Below are 12,409 nucleotides of genomic sequence, written 5' to 3'. Positions count from 1 at the left end.
TAAGGGCTAATACTATAGCCCTGTTTAATCCTAGAGAATAGTATTTTGGTAATTGTCAGATTTTTACATATAAATACATTAAATGGTCACTTATTTTGCCAAAGCGGACCTTGTTACTGTAACCCTGCATTAAGTGACAGGGTCGCTCTTTGTGTGGATCCCACTGAGAATTAACATTAAAGTCTGCAGCTCTATATACATTAATTGATTTTCACAGTAATATTGACAACCTCTAATTTATAGATAAAAATGGGGCGGGTGTGAAGCTGCTTGATAAATATAGGCCAGTGCCTTCATTCCGTGCCTCATACCCATTGAACTACTCCTGCCATTTTTCCGATTGATCCTTCATGGTGTTGTCCTGTTGAATCCTTTACCTTTCAATCATGAGGAAGAAAAGACTCAATGTACAATTTATAATTAAGTGTAAATGCCATTTCTGTCTCCAGTCTCTGAAGTATTTGTCATAAACAGTAACTCTGGAATTTGTCTCATTTAATGTTATCCTCAGTGATGCAAAGATATGTATGTTGCATGTCAAAACTCATGACAAGTCATGTGAACAATTTGAGAGAAAGGTGTAATGTCCAGAAGGAAAACTACTGCAGAGGATTATAAATAACTAATATTTTGGTTTAATCAATAATTCTCTCAGCTTTAACAAAAGTCTAGGGTGTTGCCGCAAAGGTTTTCTCATCAGTTGATAAAGTATCGTTTGTGGGATTGTTTGTGTTTGTGAATATGATAATTTACTGCTTTTTTGCCACAACACCCCTCCCTCCCCTTTATTTTTCTAAAACACTTTGTCTGTGTTACAAAATAGAATATATAAGTGCTGACTGAAATTAAATGGCAAGTTAATGTATGTTATTAAAATGGATTGATCATGTCTGCTTTATGTACTGAATTATAAAAAAAAAAGATTAAAAAAATTACAGTGCCTGGATATTTATGAATTATCTATAGAAAAAAAAATGTGTAGAGCATGTTCATTTTTATACAAGATATTTCTAATAAAAGACTGTTTTGCTAATAACGTGTGGCTGCTTCTTTCTATTTAGCATATTTAATTAGCAATTCACACAAACAAAACAGTGGATTTCACCTTTAACAGTAACCAAGAAAAGCTTTTCCATAAGTACCAGGCAATGACCACAATCATCATCATTATCAGTAATCCTTATTGCTGTATATTACACTTCATGCAAGACCAAGGAAAAGGCATGCTGTCTGCTTTTAATGGTCATGTGGATGAACAGAAATTATGTTTGTCCTTGGACAGACATTTGAAGGAGCTATTAACTCATCAGTAAAGTAGGAGAACAGATGTTCAGATTGTTATAATCAGAGCTGAAACAATCAGTTGATTAATCGATAGTCGGGATGCAAATTTTAAGCAATTTCTTTAAACAGTGGGCCACCTTAATCAATTATTGATTAATCAGTGATTTATGGGATGCCTTGGATGTTTTTCCATTAGATAGCCGTTTAAACACTGACATGACCCATGTTCGACACAAAATCAGAGTAGGCTACACCAAGATACTTGAATAATTGCGGAGCTCCCGTGTGCAGACCTGATCTACAAGATGGACGGATGTGTTGTTCACTGTAGCTTACGTTAACCCAGCGGGACAGATGTCCTGGGAAATTAACAATACTGTCGCTCCGACTTTATCTGTCAATTTTCTGCCACCACTTAAATTTATTCATAGTAGAGCTGGGCAATATATCAATATTATATCGATAAAGTGATATGAGACTAGATATCGTCTTAGATTTGGATATCGTAATATTGTAATGTAGCATCAGTGGTGTCTGTTCCTGGTTTTAAATGCTGCATTACAGTAAAGTGATGTCATTTTCTGAACTTACCAGGCTGTTGTAACTGTTATATTATTTGCCTTTACCCACTTAGTCATTATATCCACATTACTGATGATTATTTATCAAAATTCTCATTGTGTAAATATTTTGTAAAAGCACCAACAGTCAACACTACAATATAGTTACGTTATCGAGGTATTTGGTCAAAAATATTGTGATATTTGATTTTATCCATATTGCCCAGCCCTAATTCATAGTCAGAGCAGGGGAGTATCTAGCCTCATTACATGAACTAGCTGCATTGTGTGAGTTTGGTGATATGGAGGAGCAAATGCTTCAAGATCAACTGATCGAGCGTGTTGCCAACACACGCGTACGAGACAGACTTTTGTTAGAAGTGGACCTGACCAGGGGCGGATCTACCGGGGTGGCATAGGGTGGCAAATGCCACCCTAAAAGAAAGCCTTGCCACCCCTGCTGCCACCCCAGTTGGCAGCAACGAATTACGGTAAAAGTTATGGCCAATTTGACAATTTATGAGCGTGCCTCTCCAATGTCCGACTGCAGTGAACGCAGCATAAGATGACGCCAGAGCGGAGAGAGACTGTTTTGTTTGGAAAACTGAGCGGCGCGAAGCGAGGGAGCCAGGAGTCGCGATGAATGGAGACACAGGAGGAAAGAGGTCAAAACGGATTAACTATCAAGAAATGACATTATAACAAAAGCACAGTGCTAGCATAGTTGCGATGAGGATTTTGAGATGATAAAAATCAGGTTGAAGAACGTTATTTCGCCAACTATACAATGTTACTTAGGGTCTGACGTTTGTTCTGTGTAAAGTAGGCTACAAAAGCTAATATTGATTCAACTTCTGTCAAGGAAAACATTGTTACTTTGAATCTTACAGAAATGAAGAGGAAAGGTAGCATATTCAGTTTTTGTCTCCAAAGAGAAAGGCGAGAGAAATAGAAAATGAACAAGTGAGCAAGGTAGATGGAGAAGATGAGGTGGAAGCGAGAGAAGAGGTGGAAGGAGAGAGAAAAGGGCAAAAGAAACGTGACAGAGACAGAATACAAGCCCAAGGCGAACAGGGACAGGAGGAGGTGAAGATATGGAGGGAGAGCATCACCAAGATGAGGAGGGAGAAAGCGAGAGACAAGAGAACGTACAGGGCTCAGACAGTGAAAGGGAAAGCAGAGTGCCTGGGCCATCACCAACCATCTCCAGTCAAGCTGGTCCACACGGTATGGAAACTGTTGATGCATAGTATACTAAGTTAGAAATGAATAAGAACAACAAATGACAAAGCTTAAATATGAATAATTAGGGAAAGTTGTCAGTGTGAAAGTGTGATGAGATGGGGAGATGAGTTTTTATATTTTGTGTAGAATGTATTTTAGATCTATTGCTCAGATTAAATATAAAAAATAAAATATATATATATAAATAAAACAAAAAATAAACAAATAAACCTAAAAATCCTCTCCCGGGCTAAAATGTTAGTGTGTGTTAACACAGTCTGATGGTTATAACTAATCAATGACAGTTCCTAATCTTGTACAAATGCTGCCTGCAACGCTGCCTCTCTGACACAGTCGAAAACAGTCTGCTTCCCCTCTCACACATCTGCCACTCATCACCTGTGTGTTCCCTTAATGCCTTTCCTGTGATAATGCCCCTTACTTCTATCATACTTCTATATCTCCTATTAAGTGAGATCACATTGTATGGTCACTTATTCCTAATATGAACTGTTTCAAATGAAACCTCAAATGCAGGACACTGATTGCATGAGATGAAGTTTGTCTGTATGAGTTTGTAAATGGCAGCCTGTGCCCTTTTGTAGTGAGTATACTATTTCTCATCAAACTGTGATAACTGATTAAATTCAGTATATATACGTCTGACATATGTTGCCACCCCTCAAACATTCCTGCCCCCCTCTCGCCACCCCATAAATATTTTTCTAGATCCGCCCCTGGACCTGACGTAGTGTTAATTTTGTCAGACGAGACTAAATATGTTCGTCAACGACCTTTTTTTCCCATGACTAAGACGAGACGATGACGAGACTGCCCCAATGTCCAAAAACGCTGACTAAGACTAAATTAACATGCATTATTGTTGACGAAAAAAGACGAGACTAAAATGTTTTGCATAAAATAAAAACTAAGATAAAATCTCTCTTCATTTTCGTCTACAATCGTCTCTACATTTTCATCATGAAATAGAATATTCAGCTGTTACTGAGACCCGGTGCTACGGCACCGACAGGTGCCCTAACGACCGTTATCTACCGGACCGAATAGCCTGCGCTTCTCTCTGATGCTCCTAAACGGACGTTAGAGTCAACCGAAACATCGCTGCACGGGGCGCTAGTTAACACTACACTTGGCAGCAGGTAACGTTAGCATGCCCTACCGTTAGCTAGCAGCTGGATTTAACAGTTAAAATGCTGACAGCTAAACGGTGTAAAGGTTTGTCTCTATTTCCAACACGAGACGTACGACAGTCTGCAGCTGCCGTTGTCTGAAAAACAACACCTGTTGCGTTCACTTCAAATACGCCTATTTTATAACTATTTGACTGAAATGGTTATCAGAAATAATTTATTTAAAAGAAAGACTAAAATGTTTTGACTAAAACGGCGAGACTTTTAGTCGACTAAAACTTGACTAACAAAATTTTTTGGCACAAGACTAAGACTAAATTAAAAATAGGTGACAAAATTAACACTAACCTGACGCCGGCTAAAGCTACTTCGCTGGCCCTGCTGATTGAGGCTGGGCTACAGAATGCTGGAATTCTCTCCGACAGTACTACGATTGCCACTAAAAAGAACAAAGGACGCCTGCATCATCAATGGCGTCAACAACTAGCCGCCGCTCCTGCTACCGTTTTGGATCCACCAACCATCTAGCAAATAAACCTTCATGTCCTGCTGCTAAAGTGACGAGCAATTCATGTGGAAAAGTGTGACATTTTTACAAAATGTGTCGATCTGGACAAAAGGAGGTGTGTGAAATAGTGATAAACGAACTGACTGTGCTTTTAATGACTGATAAAGTGCAAGATAAAAATTATCTGAACAAAAGTTGTTACAGCTGACAGCTCTGATGATCCTACTGCACCGAGGGCACCTACTGTACCAAGCACAATACCACAGATTGCACCCGAGATCCATGTACAGGATGTGCAAAGGGATGTGTGCACAAAATTCAACTCAAACCAGAGGCTGTGCCAATACAACAAAAACTCCGGAGACTTCCCTTCTTGGTGAGACAGGTCGTGAGTGATCAGCTCAAAGACCTACAGGAAAAGGGTGTTATAGAACGCACTGATGCATCTCCATGGATCTCTCAGATAATTGTGAACGCAGAGAAAAGATGGAGGAAAACTAAGCATGTGTGTTAGACCTCAGGGAACCTAACAAAGCCATTGTCAGTGACCGTCACCCGTTACCACACACGGACAAGCTATTCTCTGAGCTGAGAGGAGCCACGGTTTTCACTACCATCGACCTGGCCTCTGCCTACCATCAAATGTTACTGCATCCAGACAGCCGTGATATAACTGCATTTATCACACATGGACTTTTCCGTTTGTGGCTTGTCCCATTTGGCCTTGCTTCAGCTCCATCAGCTTTCCAGAAGATGATGACGACCATACTGGCAGGCATACCAGGAGTACAGGCATACCTGGATGACGTGATTTGCTACGGAAACACTCAACAGCAGCATGATGCCAATCCACGGAGAGTGCTGCATGCCTTGAACGAGGTAGGACTAAAGCTGAACATGCAGAAGTGCAAGTTTAACCAGATTTCTTTGCCGTTCCTAGGCCACACCATATCCAAAGAGGGGCTTCACCCAGATCAAGATCAGATCACAGCTGTGGCCAATGCACCTGCCCCACATGACACATCCTCCCTGCGATCCTTCTTGGGTCTTGCGTCATGGCACAGTAAATTTATTCCTGACTTTTCTACTGTTGTTGAACCTCTACGTGAAACACTCAGGGAGTCTACAGAACGGCAGTTCAACTGAACTGCTGAGGCTGAGCATAGTTTTACTGACATTAAGAGACTGATTGTTGAGAGTCCTGCCCTAGCACTATACAACCCTGAACTGCCTACGTACAGTACAGGCCAAAAGTTTGGACACACCTTCTCATTCAATGTGTTTCTTTATTTTCATGACTATTTACATTGTAGATTATCACTGAAGGCATCAAAACTATGAATGAACACATATGGAATTATGTACTTAACAAAAAAGTGTTAAATAACTGAAAACATGTCTTATATTTTAGATTCTTCAAAGTAGCCACCCTTTGCTTTTTTTGATAACTCTGCAAACCCTTGGTGTTCTCTCAATGAGCTTCATGAGGTAGTCACCTGAAATGGTTTTCACTTCACAGGTGTGCTTTGTCAGGGTTAATTAGTGGAATTTTTTTTCCCTTATTAATAAAAAAGCAAAGGGTGGCTACTTTGAAGAATCTAAAATATAAGACATGTTTTCAGTTATTTCACAGTTTTTTGTTAAGTACATAATTCCATATGTGTTCATTCATAGTTTTGATGCCTTCAGTGAGAATCTACAATGTAAATAGTCATGAAAACAAAAAGGAAACGCATTGAATGAGAAGGTGTGTCCAAACTTTTGGCCTGTACTGTATGTAACTATGGATGCCTCTGATTACAGACTAGGGGGTGTACTGAGCCAACTTCATTCAGACAACACAGAGAGTCGTGGCGTTTGCATCCAGAACACTTTCTCCTGATGAAAGGAAATATTCCATTGTGGAACATGAAGCGCTGGCATGCGTTTGGGCAGTAGAAAGGTTGAGAACCTATCTATGGGGACATCACTTTGTGTTACACACAGATCATCAAGCACTTACTACCCTTCTCACATCCAAGGGTACTGGCCGTGCTGGACTGCGAATTGCGAGGTGGTCTGCACGATTACTTTGCTTTACGTATGATGTTGCTTACCGCCCTGGGAAACTGTGACTGCTGACTGCCTGTCCAGGTTTCCACTGCCTAACACAGGAGAAGCTGAAGTGGAACCGGACATAGTAGCTACTGTCTTCATGGAGTCTTTGCATGCCATGTCCTTGTCGGAGTTCACCGCTGCATGTGACACTTGTCCTGAACTGACTCAAGCAAATACAGAAAGGCTGGCCAAAATGCAGAAAGAATGTACCAAATGAGCTGGCGTCATACTTCAATGTACCAGACGAACTGGCTGTAGACAAAACACTTGTCATGAGAGGTACTGACCGCTTGATTGTGCCTACATCACTGCAATCCAAAGTGGTAGACTTGGCACATGAGGGGCACCAGGGAGTGGTGTGCACTAAACAGACACTGCGAGAACTGTACTGGTGGCCACAAATGGACAAAGATGTACAGAGTAAGATAGCGTCATGTGTGTCATGCGAATACAATGACAAAACAGTGAAGACTGCACCTGCACCACTTACACCTGTCGAACTGCCAGATGGACCATGGGAAAAGGTGGCCATTGACATAACCGGTCCTTTCAAACGTGCTACATGGGACTGTCGTTATGCCATCACTCTCACAGACTATTACAGTAAATGGCCAGAAGTAGCATTTGCCTCTAAAGTCACAACAGAGGTGATTACCCTATTCTTAGCTGCAGTGTTCAGTCGTGAAGGAAATCTGACAATGGATGTCAGTTTACCTCCCATGAGTTTGCAAAGTTTCTGAGAGAGAGAGAGAGAGAGAGAGAGAGAGAGAGAGAGAGAGAGAGAGAGAGAGAGAGAGAGAGAGAGAGAGAGAGCATCTGCACTCCAGGGTCTACTACCCAAGAGCCAATGGAGCGATTGAGAGATTTAATAGGGTATTAAAAGAGTGTCTCCAGACTGCAGAAAGAACACACAAGCCTTGGAAACAAGCAGTGACAGAGTTCTTACAGATTTACCGTGCTACACTGCACGCTACTACAGGCGCTACTCCATTCGAGTGGCTGAGAAATAAGAAGATGCACAGGGGTCATCCAAATACACAGAACCTCTGACAGTCGTAAAGAAGGTCAGATCAAGTACTTACCTTCTCAGAGATGGTCGGAAATGGAATGCCTCAAAGCTGGCGCGTTTCCCTAAGCTTGCATCAGTGAGAACAATGAGACTACACTGGATGGACTCACTGTGACCGAGAATGTGCATGTTGGGCAAGAACCAGGCCCTAGACGCACCACCATGGTCAGAAACCCACCTCAGTGGTTAACAGACTTTGAGAGATGAATATGACACAGGGTCAACGTGTGAACTGTGCAAATTGAAAAAATATTCATACTGTTCTGCTATGTAAAAAAAAAAGAATACTCCTACTGTTCTGTGAAAAATTTTTTCACTGTTTTGAGGTCTGAGTTATACTAGCTAAGACAAGAATAACCTAATTTCATGTCCAATTTAGGTTTCCAGGCACTATCCTTAATGGAAGGGTTATTTTATAGTGGTTAAGGGTACCATGTTTAAGTGACTAATTCCTTTAAAGTGATGGTTCAGAGTAATTCACCCTAGGGTCCTTTGCACAATGACCTCGAGCCAAACACCCCCCCAGAAGCTTTTTTCACCTGGGTCGAACATTGGGAGAGTTAGCGTAGAGTTATCAGCTGAATAGCTTATAGCAGGGGCTAACGGACCCACGTTTGTATCTCGTAAATTACCCCATTAATAATGCCCGAAATGATACCAAACGTCTACAAGTAGTACAAATAGGTTATGCTCTCATAAAACGATGGATTGGAAAGTTTGTAAGTACACCAGAAGTTTATGTAAATAACACTTGCCTGCTGGCTTCTGCTCTCTGCTGATGTTGTTGCTGCTCTAAGACGAGTGCTTAGGGCCGTCTACAAATTACAACACCGAAAAGAGATGCAACAAAACTATTTATTAATTTAACTTTTTTTTTTTAAGTAAGTGCTGTAGTATAACTAGCAGGAGACAAGTAATAATTGAGGTAAGTTTGGAGACATTACCTCATTTAATCATTGAATTAATAAATATTTTTGTTGTAACTCTTTTCGGTGTAGTAATTTGTAGACGGCCCTAAGCACTCGTCTAACTGCAGGTAGCAGCAGCAGCAGAAACAGAGAGCTGAAGAGAGCAGGCAAGTGTTCATAAACTTCTGGTGTACTTACAAACTTTCCAATCCATCGTTTTATGAGAGCATAACCTATTTGTACTACTTGTAGACGTTTGGTATCATTTCGGGTATTATTAGTGGGGTAACTTACGAGATACAAACGTGGGTCCGTTAGCCCCTGGGCTAAGCTATTCAGCTGATAACGCTACTCTACGCTAACTCTCCCAATGTTCGACCCAGGTGAACAAAGCTTCTGGGGGGGTGTTTGGCTCGAGGTCATGGTGCAAAGGACCCTATGGTGAATTACTCCGAACCATCACTTTAAGAAAAGGGGAAATGTTGGGTCCTGTTAATAACGGTTAGTGAACACTGGAGTGCACAGTGAGGATACAGGTGAATGGTATGTGCAGAGAAGAAGTAGTAAAGTTGAAGTAGCGTGATACAGGTCTCTCGGCTCGTACTTAAAACACTTTAAAAAACACCACAGAATGGCAGATTTAGGTTATGTGAATGCACCTTGAGACTAATGGAAAATGTATCAACATGATTTATGAAGATTAGCAGGCCACATTTAGATCACATACAACTTATCATTGGGATGGCCCAAAACTAACTTGTACATCCTATGAAATAATCAGGATTTTCCATCTCGTCATTTTTACTGCTGAATCATAAAGCCATGTGATTTGCCAGAGGAGAAGCTGTGGAAATTTTTTTTTATTTCACCATCAGTCAAAAATACTAAATTGGAAAGTAACGGGGAAGATCTCGAGCGCACTATTGAGCTAGAACTTGTTTGAATGTGCCCCTATCTCATTATATTGACAACTATGCAGAAACTGTCAAACATGAAAACAAGTCAAAGTCTGCACAGAAGGCCGATGCTGCCTGTGTACTATGAGTTTCACCAGTAATCAGGAGAGCCACGACCTTAACCTTGGTTTATTGTTGGATCAATATGGTCAGCTACACCTGCAGCATAAGCCTTGAACAAATTGGGAAAATATCATACTATCTATAAAAGCTGACAGAATTATGAGCCACTCTAAATGAAAAGTAGAGCTAGTGAAACTACCTTTAAAGTGCATTTACTGCAGAGTTTAAATTGCCACCTGAGAGATCACTAATACGGCACTATCATTAGCCTTGTGTTCTCCAAGTGAATCCCCCACCCTGCACAATTAGCAACACAGCAGTATGTACAAAATTGTATAGTCTCTCTTTCACTGTGATATATAGGAGACTGCCCAAGGAGAACATGTACATTTTTCAAGTTCTAATAAAGTCACTCCTCCCTGTTGCTAACCTCCCCAGACTACTGCAAAACATTGGTGGGTTTTAATAGAAAAGCAGGTCTCTCAAACTAACTGTTGTTGCCGTTTTCTTCTGTAAAAGCAAAAAAAAAAAGAAGATTTCTCTGCAAGCCAGTATATTGTCCCAACTAATATGACCACAAGATAAATGAATAAACAACTCGGTAAGAAGTGGGTCCTTAATCTGCATTACATGTGGTTCGGTTTCTGAGTTTACACCACCTTAGACACACCGCATTGTTAGCAGCATACACTTCTTCTCAATATTAACAGCAGTGCAGTTGTCCCTCAGCATCCATTAAGAGGTATTTAATCAGTAAAGCCTCCAACAAGTTCCATCTATGAACTACGAGATATTTTTTTCAGTTCAAAATGAACTATTTAACAAAATAATAAATAAGAGCCCAACTAATTTAACAGACTAATAAATAAGAGTCTAGATCATTAAAGGCAACTTTCCATTAGAAAACTGTTAATTGAAATAAATGTCTAGTTCTGCCATTAGATCCCACTGCAATTTTACAGGTTCATGCTTTAAATCAAGTCAAATTAAGCAGCAAGCAAGTTGCCATCTATTGAGCCTACAATGAAATCTAATGACTTTATTGGACTAGGTAAAAAAGAAATTCTATAGTAACTTCATAAACCTCTCAGACTAGACATTTTGACTTGTCATTGCAGGAAAAGCACAGGTATAAGTACAGTAATGGCATTAATGATGACTTCACTCCATTGAGGTGCCTCAGGATGCAACAATGAGCATCCATGCATAATACCAGGGTCCTGGAACATGAACGCCTAATTGGACTGCAGTCCTAATTAATGTCCAAATGTCTGCAGTAACATTTGTGTTGCAATACCATGTTTAGCCACAGAGACTAATTGTATTGAATTTGCCACACCATATCTAACCGTCTTAATATTCTATATCACTGCCATATCGTACCGTCATTTTTGTCATGGCTGAGGACGAGTTCTGCTGTAGAAGATTCTCCCTGCAGGACACCGAGTTACTTGTCAAGCAGGTACAGAGTCACTGTGACTGCACAGAGGTCCCCAAAGGGCTGATGATGCAAGGCTACTTTGGAAAGAGGTAGCCCACAACATAAACACAACTGTTAGGATGCAGATAACCACTTGCCATTGGAGACAAAGGCTACCTCTGTTAGGAACTGATATGAAATCATTTGTCATCAGTCATAATTAAACCAATCAGCAGATGCCTGCTTTCATCACCTGATGTGTTTTGAAAGCCCAGTTGGGACTCTTACAGACAGCTTGCCAAAGTGTGCAGGCATGAATATTAAAACAGGAGTTCATCTGGAAATGGCTAGCGCCCACTGCCCACAGACAATGTAGGAGATTCTGTTGAGATTAGTACAGTCTGGGGTAGGGGTGGGCGATATGGACAAAAAATAATATCAATATTTTTTCAGATTTTGACGATAACGATAATTAGACGATATCCTTTAAAAATGTGTTTTTAAAAGTCTGAGTTACTTAATCACTGATGATAATGGGCACAATGTTGAATGAAAACCGTTCTTATTTATTTTCTTTAAAATAATTCTTTAAATTTAAGTATTCAAGTAAAAACTATTCAGACAAAATACTAATACTATACTAATTGAACTAGTATAGGAACATTGAACTCTGAGTACACATATTTGTTCACCTCTGCTGTAATGTAAATTGTGCAGCATACAAGCAAGATGAAATCATAACAATAAACAAAGGGCTCTGTTCTGTAACATATTGCACACAACCATGTCCTTATTGGAAGCAGTCCTGGAGCTGGGATAGGGCAGTGTCAGGCCAGGTTCTGATAGTCCTTCTACTTGGGGGATTTATGCTCGGATCAGGATTAGTTTATGTGATCTGACTGGCCCAGGTGAGGGAGAGGAGCAGTTCTGTGTGCTTTCTTGATGTTAGAGTATACCTGATCTAGTGTGTTCTTCCCTCTATTAGCACAATCTACATGCTGGAAAAAAAGCTGGGGAGTACAGACTTTAAGGAGGCCTTGTAAAAGTCCCCTCCAGGTGATCACGCTGCAGTTTGTTCACTATGTTCAGCAGCGTGTCAAACTTGTGCTAACGTTAGGATCAGGGGCTACGTAGACGGCAGTGTGCTGTTTTAGTAGTAAATAAAATGG

Source organism: Perca fluviatilis, chromosome 5 (assembly GCF_010015445.1).
Source record: "Perca fluviatilis chromosome 5, GENO_Pfluv_1.0, whole genome shotgun sequence".
NCBI classification, from domain to species: Eukaryota; Metazoa; Chordata; class Actinopteri; order Perciformes; family Percidae; genus Perca; species Perca fluviatilis.
Note: the sequence above shows the minus strand (reverse complement) of the source record.